Source organism: Harpia harpyja, chromosome 20 (genome assembly GCF_026419915.1).
Source record: "Harpia harpyja isolate bHarHar1 chromosome 20, bHarHar1 primary haplotype, whole genome shotgun sequence".
In the NCBI taxonomy this organism is placed as follows: Eukaryota; Metazoa; Chordata; class Aves; order Accipitriformes; family Accipitridae; genus Harpia; species Harpia harpyja.
The window spans coordinates 11,786,907-11,802,524 of NC_068959.1; positions in this window are offsets into that span (position 1 = coordinate 11,786,907).

Consider the following 15,618-nt stretch of genomic DNA (forward strand, 5'->3'; position numbering starts at 1 on the left):
CTTAGCCCCCTGCTCCTAATTAATCTCACTGACAACAGTTTAGATCAATATCAGCAGTAAGTGCTGATCTCTTGTTAATGGGGATTATTAAGAAGAATCAACACCTTTAAAATGCTACTCCACGTTGTCTCCAAAGTGAGAAAGGGATAGGCTTTCAGGCTGGAGTCTGATTTTTCATTCCTGGGTAGTTAGTTATTGACTACACCACCAACTTAATCCTACATTTTGATGCAGAAAGAGAGGGAAGTGGAGATTTCTTCTAACAGAAGATCAAGCACTGGCAATACATTTGTGAAAGTTAATCAATCAAGGTTTAGCAAAGTGACATGGAGTAAGTTACTTGAAAATCACTGCCTGTCTCCTGCAGTCATTTTAAACCCCACCACTCCAGAGCATCATTCAGTAAGAAAGCCCAATTTAGCGACAAGGTCATCCTCGGAGCAGTCCATCAGCTACAGGCCCTTCCTACCCTCTCCCTAGTTCACTTCAACACCAAAGGGAATTCCAGTGGGTTTTTTCCACCAGCTTTTTCTCTCTCAAAATAGCTTGCTTTATTATTTCAGTACAAACTCCAGCCTCAACTGAGGTCTCATCCTTACTGCTTCCTCCACTTCATGGGTAATGCACTGATCCACACAGATTTTTCCTTCTAGGTACCAACAAGGGATATTTAAGGATCTCAGACTCCACTCTTCTCACTTCCCACTTCCCACTGCAGTCCTCAGAAAACACAGAGCAAAAGCACCAGCTGAACTAGATTATTGCTGCTGCTTCTAGCTACAGTGAAGGTTGTACTCTGTACCTTAGCTAATTGACCAGTTTTAAAGCGTTTCTACCATTTCTGCTGCAGTACTGCACAGACTTGGCCCAGACTGTTGCTTGAAAGGGCTATGAGAGCCTATGGACTGGCTGAAATGAATAAAAATAGGTGAGTTTGTGTAAAGGAGTTACTGGAACTGCAAATCACATACTGACAGCTGACAGAAGCCCAGGAAGAGAGATAAAAATTCAGAAAAGCAAAGCAGGGCATTTTTAAACCAGCTCTGTATGCTGAGCAATTGATGCACTGACCCCACTGAGACTATAATACATCTGTTAAGTCATCCCTGCTTAAAATAACATTTTTTTGGTGTCAAAGAAGCATGGGTGAATGGCTAAACCACAGGTCTGTAAGTCAGGAGATCAGGGCACTTTTCCCAGCTCCATTAGGAAGGGACATCATGTTTGCAACTGGGTCAGCATATGCAGACCCTCACTCCTACACAACTGTAAGCAGAGGCCATGCAAGTGCAGGCATTCACCAATACGATTTGCAAAGATCACTCAATACTTGCTTAGTTTGATGTGCTGGAAAAATAAGTTGTCCAAAAGAAAAACTAACTTGCAAAGGGGCAGAATCTCTTAGTGGCCAAAATGATTTTATTTCTTAGGGTTGGATAAAATTAATTGGTCTTGGGGAGACATCCTGGAGCTAAATTACTATTTGTGGAGACGGGTAGGCTGAAGGAGAAACAAGCATGAATAACACTACTGTACAGTGGGCAAGGTCAGGAGTTAACAGGCTTAAATAGGAAAAGAAAAGCAAGTTTGTCAAGTATTTCAAATTCTGTGAACTGCTCTAACTACCACTTAGTAAGAAACATAACAAACATAATTTAGAAAGGCATTTTAGAGTTTTATTCCTATAACCAACAAATCTGGTTGTTGAACAAATTATTAACTTCCACAGTTAAAAACACCTATTCTCAGAAACATTTCCTAGGTGTTCTGCATATTGGGAATAGGATTTGGTGTACTCTGCTGCCGCAAGAATATACTGTAGTTTATTTTAGCACAGCAGACATTTCCTAAATAGATTGCATTGTCCTCCAGCATAAGCTTTGAATAAGTCACAGTACTGGCTCCTAGAAATTGCCCCCAAATCCCATCTTCCTGGCCAGGATTTTTTTGTACGCCTTACTATCTGTGAAAAATAAAAGCTGCTTTCAGAGCAGTCGTTGCAGTCAGTGGAGGTGCAGCATACAGACATGTGCACAGTGCTGGCTGGCTGTCATCAAGAGAAGCCGTTAAAAAACAGGTCACAAAAAAAAAAATCCAAACCCATTTCAGTCAAATAAGTAAGTTTCTTATATATTTAAGTACCAAAAACTTAGAACGAAGTCCTACTGCCTGGCTTCAGCAAGTTGGTTCTAATGATATCAAGGAGATGATTTACAGTATTTCAGGGAAGGAAAATATAAATCTTGGTTGTCTTGAGGTTTCATGTACTGCTTTATGTATTGTGCAGCGTCAGCTGCTGCTTCCCTCTCCACCGCATACCCACAGAGACAGGTCCAGCTCCATGCTGCAGTTACACACACTTCACTTTATGGACATGGTTAATCCCACTGAAGATTCTCATACCGACAAGGACAGCGTATGAGGGCTCAGAGTGGAAGTAGACGGACATGCTGACACCCGACTACATTTCTGGCATCCTCCCATGCTGAGGCTCTAGTATCCTTCTGCTATTTATTTCTAGTTATGAGGGTTAGAGGAGTTTTTATACTTGTTCTGGGTTACAGGGTATATCCGAGTTTTTCTTTCCAATTACATGCCCAGAAAGCAATCCATACCCTGCACCTCAGTGGGTGTTGCAAGAGTCCCCATCCTGTAGCCATCAAACATACAGAGATGCCACGCATACAGTCACGCTCAGAATGCAGGTTCCTCACGCGGATCTTATAGACGGCCCTTTTCAAGCAATGCCAAGAAAATTGCTTTACTTAACCCTAGTTTTGAAGACATGAAAGCGGAATTGCTGCTATAAAAAGAGGCGTTCTGCCATATCTCTCATCCAACACTCACAGGCATCCAGCATGCCCGTCTGGGACCTCAGGCTAATTTCTCCTATTAGAGGCGCACACACACACACAAAAAAAAAAAAAAAAAGAAGGGGGGGGGGGAAAAAAAAAATCTGTGAGAGCTGCTGGTCATCGGCACCTCTGAGGACCAGGCCTGAGGTGACTACATTTGTCTGGTTAGACACCAATTTAGAGCCCACCAGTATTTCACCTTGAGAATTTAAGCCTAAACAATTTCTTACACAACGAGGCATTAGAACTGGAAACCAAATTTCCCTGTTCATTCCTCGGCAATAACATTATAGCATTTCATTTTTATACACAAATATTATTTCCCCTGTAACAAGATGAAAGTAAATACTTGATATTTTTCCCCACCAAAAATGAAAAGTAAGAGCACAGAAGAGAATCACCCCTAGTGCAGCACACTGGAACGACAGGGACAGTTGTAGGTTAGTTTCCAAATACCCTCTTTGCTTTTCTTTCTTTCCTAACCACATTTCCAGTCCTATTGGTCTCAATATTCTGGTTGTGAAAACACTGTGCTCTACCCCTTTGATCAGCTAGTGAAAAGCCCTTTCATGCCTTGCTGTCTTCATTACCTTACATTTTAATTGCTGGCCTTGCATGGGACAGACAGGTGGTACAAGGTCACAACAGGAGATGACGGATGGCTTTTGGCAGTGTGTGTCCAGATTACACGTGCTGAAATCAACCTGTGCGGCAGTAACCCGTCCTGCGCTGGGGGATCAGGGGGGCATGCACAACACCTGATGGCTACAGCCAAGTACCTATTTTAGGTCCTATTAGAAAATAATAATGAACTACACTTCTTCAGTTCTTTCAGATTCGCATTTCAAAGCAACACACACACAAGTGTTACTTACCTGAGCACTACCATCCCTACAAGCTACTGGGACCACCATTTCACACGTCAGTGAAATGATACATCCAGAAACAGGGATTTAACTCAAGTTACTTAGAAGATGAGGGAGTGTTAGAGGTGAAACCCCAAAGTGTCACATCAAAGCTCCTGCACCAATGGCCGAGCCCTGGTGAAGATTTCCAAATAAAAGAATCCATTTCAGATGTGAATCTTATTTTAAATCCCATAAAAGTCACTGGGGAAATGGAAGTGTTTTTCCTTTTACACATCCAGAGCTTCCCTTATTTTTCCCTAGAAGATGACAATTTAGTGCTTTGGATCCCTGGTGTACAGGAACTTCAGTTTTACCCCGACTCCATCTACTTACACTTAGCAAATGCATACACCCATCATTACTATGATACAGAAAGTTTCTTCTCCTATGCATTTGACTTGCTAACTTCTTGGTCATGGCAAGAGTTACACAAGGTTCATTGCAAGGATAGCTATATTGGATAGCAGGTACCATGCTGCTATTTTATCTACTCAAACAGAGAAGGGGTAAGAAGTCATAAAGAAGAAAACACTTTGGACTATATCATAGAAGATATCAGGCTAGATCACCTTACTTGTCCCTTTTGGCCTTAAAAACCTTTAGATGGAACAAGTGGGCTCCCAAAGCAAAGGCTGGATACAAATGTGCTTCTAAATGTCATGTTATTCAAACCCGAACTTGAGTGCAAGGCCCTTTACAGCACAGAGAAGCCATGATCTCAGTTCTGGTGACACAGGATGCTCTTCTGGTGAAAGTAAATAACTCTATGTTCAGCTTGTGTCGCAAGATATTTTGGGGGTAGATCCGTTCAAATCTCAGTGTATAACCAAAACAGAATACAGAGGGTATTTTGCCAAAGTCAGACACTTATTTGCTCCCAGTAGTAAAATGCACCCTTAGTACAAGTGCAAAATTAATTAAAGATCCTTTTCCAGGAAAGCCAAATCGGCCCTCCAAGATTTGTCTTGAAAGACAGAGACCCTGATTAACTGCAGAGCAGAAGGCAATGTCTCCTGGTTATGTTCTTCTCCTCCTCCCCCCCCTGCCTCCCAGCTGGCCATTCCTTTCATTTTCTGGGGAGGTTCCTTTCCTTCATGCAGCTGCTCCCAACTGCAGCTGAAATCAAGACATTGGGACTCATTAGCCCTACTCAGTCCTTTCATCCAAAAGTCAACATGACATGCTGGGGGAGCATAAATGACAGGAGTCAAGTTTAGACAGAGGTACAGGTGTCTGGGACTGGAGAGGCCATTCAAGCAATTAGTTCCCACTTACACCATCTTGGTTTATTTTTTAGGTGAAATAACATAACACAAATTTTGCAGATTTTGGTGTGTGCCAGTTGAAGAGCATCATCCCCTTCAAAATGCAGTAGTCAGATGCTTTCAAATCAAAAGTTTCCTTTGAGACCATTCCTGTTTTATCAACAGGATGGCAGCATCCCACCCACCTTCTGAGGGAAAATGAAAATATTTAGAGGAGGTTCAAAATCAGTTGAGAAAAACAATGTGGGCCACAGAACTTCATTCTGTATTTTTATTTTTTCTTCAAAACAGAACTGATGACTTGGAAATTTTTGAGTCACTGTCATTTTGTGGAAAACATTTTTGGGACAAAATATAATAAAAATCACTCTGTGAAAATACAGCCTTTCTGTAATTACTATTCTGCAGAGTGGTCTTTACCTATGCTGGTTATTGCTGCAGAATGCACTGCTTGTTGCTTTGTTTTCTTCAGTAAACTCAGAGTTGGTGAGATCTTGAAATTGGGAAGACCCTATTTTAATTGTAACTCTGGTGTTCATTTGATGCAAAATCTCGAGATGGTCATTTAACCTCATGTGTTGCATTACAGAGGCAGAGAGTTCAGGTGAGGAACAAGGGTCCTCCATCACCCACTGAATGCAGGGAGGCTGCAAAGACACGGACAGAAATCCCTGCTTCGGAGTGCTTGGATGGAAAAACGGATGGGGTGGGGGGTGAGTGCGGGAAAGCCTTTGCACACAGAGGAACTGACTTTTCAAGAGAGAAAACGCTTTCTGATGACCTGAGCTAAAGATAGGATGAGCGCAACCAGCAGCTTTTTAAAGTAGCAGATCTTGTCTTATCAGGAGTCCCCAAGGAAGGGAACAGCGCTTTCACCGAATACGGCATTTTATGGAGCTCTTCCCCTAGACATCAGGTTCACCCACAGGGCCAGCATCTCAGCAAGCTGCTGGTCCTGCTGGGGACCTGGCTGTACCCCAAAAGCCTGGAGGGACCTTTCCCTGAGCCACTGCCCCATTATCCCAGCGCTCCACCCAGGTACCGCAGGCGGGCGCTTCCTTTATCATTTTGACTTTTGACCTTGAGACGGACGGGGCTGTGCCCTGCCACCATCACTGTTTCCGTCCAGCCCAAACCCCCTCCACTCCTCGTGATGGGATGCTTTAAAAAAAAGGGCATTGTGGTGATAGATTTGTCAAGACCAAGGGTCAAGTTTATGTTGATCTACAGGTGCCAGAAGCGTATTGATCCAATGATTAAGGTCCCCAAGAGGTCACCATAAATCCTCAGGGGGATGAAAATACCACATAACTTGCTTGCAGATGTTGCAGAAGTAACCAGATAAGGTAAAGCAACCGCCCAGCAAGTGTTAACAGACACGGTTAGAGCAACAGGTGATGCCACAATGTTATTTTGCTGTAAGCCAGGGTGGCCAAACCCATAAAAAGGTGAAAACATCAAGCAATTCAGGCCCTTGTCAGGGCAAAATAAGGACGTTTATTTCAGCTTAAATTGGGGTGTCTTTGGCTTGTGCAAGATGAGAGACAGCCTTTAGTACAAACGCTTCGCCCTTTTTGGTCGGCACTTTCCATATATTTCCCTGACAGTTGTGAATTATACCCAACTCGGAAAATGCTTTTGTGAACATAATTATTTTAGAATAGAATAGCTCAGTTGGAAGGGACCTACAACGATCATCTGGTCCAATTGCCTGATTTTGCAGATAGAAAAACCATTACGTTAGGTACAGCCATAGCAGAATTGTAAAAAGAATCTCCTTGTCCTAATTCCCAGCTCCTCAGCTAATGCTGATGCTGAAGGTCTCCAAAGCATTTGACAATGACCAGCGTGCACACTGTAATCCCTGAAGCCAGGGACCACGCGGACCTTTCCGGCGGCAGTGGAGGCTCAGGGTTTCTGTAACTCGAGCGTTTAAGCCCAGCAGTTATTGCAGAGCGTGATGCTCAGTCCCTTTATCATGTCTCCTCTCCCTGCAGCAGCCAGAGCAAGGTCTAATTTTAAAAAGCAGTGATATGGTGCTGTTGCAGTCACACACGTTACAGTTAGTTGCTGGGTATTTAAATATAAATGTGCATGAGCTGCTCTATAGTTATGCTGTTATACAGTTGACTATATGGAGTCGAGTTAAGCAAAATGCAGAATGTTAACTTACTAACTTGTTGAAGCTCAAAAGTTAAAATAGATGACTTGCCAATATTATTTTTAGAGTAATTTTGGGATTAATAAACCAAAGTATTTCTCTGATCTAACTAAAGTAATTTTAATAAAAACAAGTTAATAATCAAAATGCCACTTCTACCTGACTCCATTCCTTTGGAAGAATAACACTTAACATATTAAATCAAGACAATGCATTTTCCTTTGCAGTGTATTCCAATGAAAATTAGAAGTATAATAGATCTCATAGGAATTAATAAATGCTATTGAGACAGAAGAAACTCAGAGTTTAACTGAAAATAATTGAGTATCAAACTGAAAATTAATATATTGAACTCTGTTCATAATTTCTCTATAAAAATTAGAAAATTATATTCCAATAGACTTGTTATGAGAGCAAAATGCTTATTATGAGAATAATGTGCAATAAATCTGAGTACAGTACATCTCTGCTATCACATGCAGCTGTCGCCATCAAAGCACAAAGATTAATTTTAGAAATGTCTGCAGCATCTGTTTTGCAGAGTTTTGGTGTTAACAGCCACTTATAAGCAGAATAAAACATAACACGTATTTCTGCTTCCAAACTGGGGCTTTCATCTGTGCGAGCCTCTGGTCTGCTTCATCAGCACAAGCAGGCAGCTCACACACCTAGGGTAGGTACACGCTGCAGTATTTTGCCGAATAGTGCCCCAAACATCTAAAAAGGATACATAGTGACATTTGCATCATGGCTGGTTTCTCCCACGCGTGACTGTGGACCCAATACTGAAGAAAGTTTTAAAACTACCCTTGCTACCTTTACCCACATTGAGCCCAAACATGCCTGATTTTGCATTGTCTTGGTTCTGCTGAGGCCAGCTGGGTAGGGAAGTGGTGAAACAGTGCAGGGCTCGGCAGAACTTTATTTCACAGTGCTACCTAGTGGTTTCTGGAATAAACGATGAGTTTGTCAAAATGCATTCTCCATACAGAACCTTACTTGGAAGTAAATCCAAGTGTGTTTAAAACCTAAAGCCCCACCACTGCCTGGGATGGGTAGGAACTATTTATTTACACTGCGGGGGGGGGGGGGGGGGGGAGAAGGAAAAAAATGTGTAAGAACACTTGCGAACTAATCCCAAGCGTTTCTGACTGGATATTCACACTCACTTGCACATCCACAACCCCGTCCCAACTTCCCACAGCTGTATCGGATGCCAGGACAGGCAACACCTTTATTCCACAACCAGGATTTTTCCTCCCTCACCATTGCTGGGGAATAGCACAGGAACATGGAGCTAGTGGCATTCACGGCCCTTCAGGGGCTGTCCCTCCCCTTTTCATCCTCTTCCACAGCATCAAGATGTTACTTCCAGACTCTGTGATCAATTTTCCCAGATTTCCTGCCAGCATGAGGACACTCATCAGGAAGAACCACAAAGCCCTCTCCCTTCCAAAACCCCTTCCTTGCTCCTCTCAAGCTTTCCTTTGATCCGCAACAGTTCAGCAACCGCTGCCACTGTCTTCTGCACAGCCCAGTATCACCTCCTCCCTGCCTCACATCTATCAGTCTATACTGATCTCTAGATCAATCTATCCATTTTTCAGCATCACTGCTGCCCTCTGCCTACGCAGAAGACAGCACTGCCCCGAGTGCCAGGGTGCAAGGATTAGGTGCTACAGCAGCACAAATAAATGAAGTCCTGTTAAAAACTGACAGGGCAGACCAAAAGCCAAGCCTGGCAGGATTCAGTGGAAGATGTTAAACCCAAGTATGAGACACGGTGGCTGGATGCGACAGTTTTCCCATATTTAGAAGGGGAAGAACGGTACTTGCTTCCCTGGGCAATGCCTTATGATCGCCAGATGAAAGGAGTCATGTAAGTACTAAGTAGTATTAATAGTCACAGGCGTAATATATATATATGAGAATAATATAGTCAAATGATACTTAACAGTTATTTCCAATAGCAACATTTGTATAATGCCATTGACACTCAACTGCTGATAAGTCGGACACACTTAAGGAATTTTAATAAGCCTTTGAAAAGGTTTAACTGATGTGAATTAAGCCCTGAGATAATTTAGACGCAGGGCTATCATTCTTCAGTTAAAAATAATTGATCTTGAATGTAAACGTCACATCTTACGCCCTAGTGTACAAAGGCAAAGAAAATGTCATTTGTCACCAGCAGCGTCTGGGGCTGATGAACACGTTTCTGGAGAAGCCGCAGCGCCTCTGAGCTGTGCCTGGACTGTACAAGGGACTCCGTGGCTCTGTTCACCCGGGGAGACTTTTTCTCCCACGGGGTCACAGACAAGGTACCTCACAGGAATAAGATTCATATATGTTAATTAACAATACATGTATGGTTATTACTACTAAATCCAGTGCCTTAGGCATTGTGGGTGAGTGCAGAAAGGACTGCTAATATCTTTTGGCTTTAATCCACAAAAATAGCTCTCCTGCCACTCCCCCCTTGCAGAGGCAGAAGCAAAGACTTCATCTAAAGTTTAGTACTGTACATAAAAGTTTTTTCTTTTCGAGAGGAGTAGTCTATATTTACTGCTTGTTGTTCGCGGCATTATGCTTTCCTAACTGGCAATTTCTCTCCCAAAGCTTGCTACCTTTTCTGGAATCCTCTAACAGACACATAATGTAATGCCTTTTTGACAAGGTGGTAAGACCAGAAGAAGCTCTTGTTGAAATCTGCAAACCTAAACATCCACCCACATCTTTGTGGAAATTAATTAACTTGCAGTAATGAGAATGTAAATTCCCACTTGCTGTCTTTCAGCATGACAATTACCCTATTGTCTACAAAGTTATTTACCATTAAGTCTGTGAAAGATCAGGAACTAAGTTTGGGTCAAAGTCTGCAATTACGAAAGATACTGGTGCAAAGACAAAACTATTTTAAGCAAATCTGAAGATAAAGAGAATTGTGGGTTTTTTCTTTTTCTTTTCTTTTTTTTTCTCCCCTTTTTTTTGGCTGGTTGGCTTTGAATAAGCAGACAGATTACTGGCACAAACCAGTCGGTGAAAGCTGGGAGTCACTGGCATTAAGCTATTTGCATTTTTGCTTCAGCTATTTTCAAATATCATCTCTGACATTTAAACAAATTGGAATAACATTATGATCCTTAGCAGCATTTGCAATTTTATATCCAAATGAAAAGAAGCAAAAGCAGCATGCTTTTAAGAAGATGGCTCAGAAAGGAATTCTTCATTGTTTAATCCAAAATATACACCATTTATATACATACAATAGATCATTTTTATATATATACACACAATATATATAAGAATATGCAGAACAGGGGAAGGCTTGCTTCTCTTGGAAACAAAGTATTTGCTAATATCAGACACAGGACAGGAGGCCACTGGATCAATAGACTTACTCCATATAGAAAAATCTTATCTTTGTTTTGGACTAGCTAGCCATAATGTCAGCACCTAGATGCCACTGACAGAGTTATCTCCCATCAGCAGCAGCAATAGCTGTTCGGTACTTGGGTGACACCTATGAAAAGCCAATAACCCAAACAGAAAAATTTTGTCCCGCTGTCCATTTTGAAGATAAAGGGAAACTGACCCACCCCTCTCCGGTCTTTGTGCATTTATCAGGACTACGAAATAACGCTTTGGAGCCCGTGTGGGTTTTGGTTTCAAATCTCCATTCCTGTTGGGACGATGCAAACTGAAGAACTTGGGGGTACAATGAGACCAGACCCCTGGAGGGGTCAGGTCCAAAAGCGTCCCTGGATGGGATACTTCGCCATCACGCTGTTGAAAAGAAGAAAGCAAAAAGCTTTCATGTTGTTCTATATATATGTGGTTCTATCTATAGGGCCTGGTGTGTGCTGATCCCTGAGGAGACGTTCTCCCTGCCTGCCCTTTGGGCGCTTATCGCAGGACCAGAGGGACGCACGCAGCATTATCACCAGGCCAGGCTCGGAGCAGCCGAGTGGCATTTTCCTTTCATGCAGCCACCGACACCAACTGCAGGGCAAAGCGCTCCGCAGTGCCGCGGCGCAGCCTCCGACCCTGCCTGGCAGCCTCTAAAAGCAGGAGATAAGTGGGATACGCCAGTCAGCTCTGATGTTGCAGCAGGAGACAAGGGTCAGGAGCGATAACATCTGATCAGTCTCACGTTGTGAGGTTAAAAATAAAAGGAAGCCCAAGTGGAAGCGAGAGACTGCGGCGGTCTAAGGTATGTCGAGATGTCACAGCACCCCAGGGAGAGACCTTCACCAGATTTGCTTCTCACAACTCTTACCAAGTTATTTTTAATGACTTTGCATGGCTGCATGAGCCTCACGATCATCCAGCATTTTAGCACCCAAGACATCACCCTGAGGCAGATGCACAGCCACGATTACCGCAGCTCTTGCTTTACAGTAGTACCCAAGGTCCGTGCTGGAACTGTGCCGTTTTCCTCAGCGCCACGCAAGCCCAGGAGGGCCAGGCTGGGCCCTTCCTGCTCACATGGAGCAAGTGGGAATAGCCAGCAGGTGAGGATGTAGCCAGGCAAAGAGAAATTGGCAAATCGCTAACGCTCCAAGGTTATGATTTAGGTGCTCAACACTTACATGATTGGCTTAAAATCATGACATTAAAAGCACAGCCCAAACCAGAGGCAAATAAAATTAAAAGCTGCTTTTTCTACAAAGAATTCCATGGGGTTCACGTTTAACGTGTTTACTTGCTACTGTGAAGACCATATATCTGCTTGTGTAGAATTTGATACTTTTCATGATCACATGGTGCCAGAAGCTGGGAGTTTATTCCCCATATTGCTCATGCTGGTAGGACCAGCAGCCCCAACGCAAAGCACAGAGAAGGGACTTTAGTCTGGGAAATCAGTGCTGGCTTCACTGCCCTTAACCAAGTGCACTTACATGGAGACACATGGACACAACAAGGTAACATTTCCCAGTGACTTTGCAGAAGTGTGAACAATTACAAACAGTAAAAGACTTTAATATTAACCACACTTGCTGTGTCTCTACTAACTTGAATGGAGAACTCAGTGTACACCGCATGAAAGGCCAGGCCTTAAACCCAGTTAAGTCAATAAAGATTCCCAGTCCCTTCCTCAGGCTGTAGTTGTCTCTTCATGTGGAAGAGGATCAGATCTTAAAGGCGGAGTTACAGAGCACCAGCACATCCAGAGCATCTCTCTTGATGCATCACTCGACGAAACTGGCACAGGAACATGCAATGGAAGACTTTGTGAGAAAACTAAATTCTCAGCTTAGTGGCACTGTCATTTGCCTTGTCGCACAGAGCAGCCCAGACCCTGTTCATACCATTTGATATAAGCAAGCAGATAATTACATTTAATTTATTCAGTGTAACAGTCTCAGCCTGGACAAGTCCACAGTCAGCTACACGGACAGACACCCACATTAAGCCAGTCCACAAACAGCTTTAGATAGTGGTAGGATGGTGCAAGAGCCCTGGATGCATTTTATACAGCTGAAAACCCAACGGTGCAATGGGACAGATGCAGAGATAGCAGATGGAGTAATAACTGGTTATGTGACTCCCAGTTGCAATTAGTCCATGGAGTCAAAGATCCCAGCACAGCCTGCAACCAGGAGAACATCAGTTTTCAGGAATGGGTCATCCCTGCTTGACTGGCAGCTTGGGAAGTGTTTATTCAGTGAATATTTGATGTGAGCACGGACATTCACAGTACACTGGGCAACTGGAAAGATAAAGATGATTACTGCTCCAGATACCACAGTAGCTAGTTATACTACTTACACAACATGAATTTAAATGATGTGATTTGAGATTTGTTTTCAGAAAGTGCTGGCATTTTAATTTTTTTTTCCCTACCAAGCTTTAAGCAATGCAGTACACAGAGAAAGATGAGAAATCTGACTTCTCCACCTGCGAACTTTTTAGGTTCAATTAAGCTTCTTGTTTCTTTACAGATAAGTGACAAATCCTGCAGCCACCAAATCTTGGGAAGATTACATCATCATCAACTGATCCCATTATTCCCTAACAAGCATACCTAAAGTTGTACATGATTGAGAAATATTCAATTGCATCATCAACTGATGCACCAGAAGAGAGAACCAAAATGTTCGACTAAAATTTAAAGTACGAATACAAGCTCTTTCCACTTCTTTTAAGTTGAAATAGTTTCTCAACTAATGTAAAAGTACCATACTTAAAAGTACAAATAAGGACTGAATGGGGGTCAAGAGAGCTGAGGCTGTTCAGCCCAGAGAAGAGAAGGCTTCTTATCAAGGGGAAGAGGATCCTAGCCATCTCTAGAAATACCTGAAGGGAGGGTGCACAGAGGAGGGAGCCAGGCTCTTTCCAGTGGTGCCCCGTGACAGGACCAGAGGCAATGGACACAAACTGAAACACAGTAGGTTCCCTCTGAACATCAGGAAACATGTTTTTACTGTGAGGGTGACTGAGCACTGGAGCAGGCTGCCCAGGGAGGTTGTGGAGTCTCCATCCTTGGAGACACTCAAAAGCCATCTGGACGGTCCTGGGCAACAGCTCTAGGTGGCCCTGCCTGAGCACGGGCTTGGACCAGATGACTTCCAGAGGTCCCTGCCAACCTCAACTGGTGTGCGATGCTGAGAAACATGGATAACCAGGGAAACTGAACAACAGCAGACAAAACTTGCAGCCCTATTAAAAGGGCTAAGTTTTGAAGCAAGGTTCCTGTTCTCACTAACTACCCTCAGAGAAAGAACTGCATCAATCTTTCAGCAATTAGAAAAAAGTCATTGGGGGATACTTGGCATTTATACCGCAGAGCATCAGGACTGGTCCATACTGCGGCTGCCACTCTGCTCTGGCATCACTGAGTGCGTTTGGTTGTGGTACACAGCACCTGCTGCCTATTTGGAGAACACTTATCTCACCTTTAAGGGACAGAAACACAGCAAGCACTCAAGCACCAATTACATAAAGGGCTTGGTGCACTTCGCAGCAATATACAGACACCACATCTTGCCAAAATACTCGCTTAAGATTTCTTTTCTGGTGGAAACACACCATTACAAATAGGAAGGCAAGGCAAGGCAACAGTAATCTGATTTCCACCCCCCCCCCCCCCCAAAAGAAAAGCCCCACATATTTGCAGACAAGTATGCACATGCCCCCTGGATATTCTCAGTCCCCAAAGATTCCAGCCTGACTTGCCTGGCTTGCTCTGGACCACTTGGCATGTGATAGCAGCCGCACACATTTGGCAGAGACATTTTTAGAAACTTCCAAGCTATGAATTCACCCTTCCATTTTGGTAAAGCCAGTTATGTGGAAAGCATTTCAAAAGCAGAACTTCAAATACAGACTTAATTTCCCCTCAATTCTTACGGGGGGGGGGTGGGGTGGGGTTGCAAATATTACACTTTTCATTTATTTTCCCACAGAGACTTATTCTGTAATATTTCTGTATTTGCTGACACTATAATCAATAACAAAATAATTAAGTCAAATCAAATCATTTTTTTCAACACAGTTACGCCGTATGTTAAAACTATTTCCAATTCCTTCCCTCAGGTCTGTGTTTTATTGCAAACACTAAAAGGTGACTTTCCTTGACAACATACATCTAACTAAATGCTTAGGAAGTGACCTTCATGCTCCACGCTTCAGGGATGTACTGGGGAGATGCCCACGACCCCAGCTACAGCAACACAGATACTCAGCAGGCGCCTACTCCTGCCCACAGGCTTTCCACCATGGCCACATAGGAACGGAGACCAGGATCACATCTGTATCCACAGCCCGCTAACCATGTGCTGGCAAAACAGCTAAATACCCGACAGCGCTGCCTGGCTCCTGGCACACGGAGGTGCCTTCCAGGCATCTTCCCCTTTTCCACAGGTGTTCAGAAAAAGCAAACCAATCACAGTTGGTTAGACTCCCCAGGCAGGACCTGACAGGGACTCTCACAAACCAGCAAGCTCTAAACCTCTAAATCCACTGAGGCATCAGAACTGCCCCATCCTCATCCCTAAGTGGCTCCAGCTGCACAGCAAAACACCCCTAGTCCTTTAAATGGCTTCAGTCCCCTTTGCCAGGAGGACACAAGTAGTTAACCAGCACTCAGCTGATGAGCAGGAGTTCATTAACCCACAGCTGCTTGATTGGTACCAGCTGCCTGTCTCAGCCCCCGAACTCCAGGGCAAGGAGATTTCAGGCCCTTTTTAAGCTCATAGTAGTTCCTCACTCCTTGTTTTAAAGGAGTGTTATTCTTTGAAGTAAAAAGATTTTCACTGCAACTATTTTACTACAGCAAATCCCACTATCAGCTTGCAGCGACCACATCTGATACCTGCTGCCTCAAGGGGAGGAATGGTCCAGGTAGCAACAGGAGCACTCCTGTTTGCTTTTACTTGCGTATGAACCCTCTGGCACAGCCCTGAACACTTCTCCAGAGCCCTCTT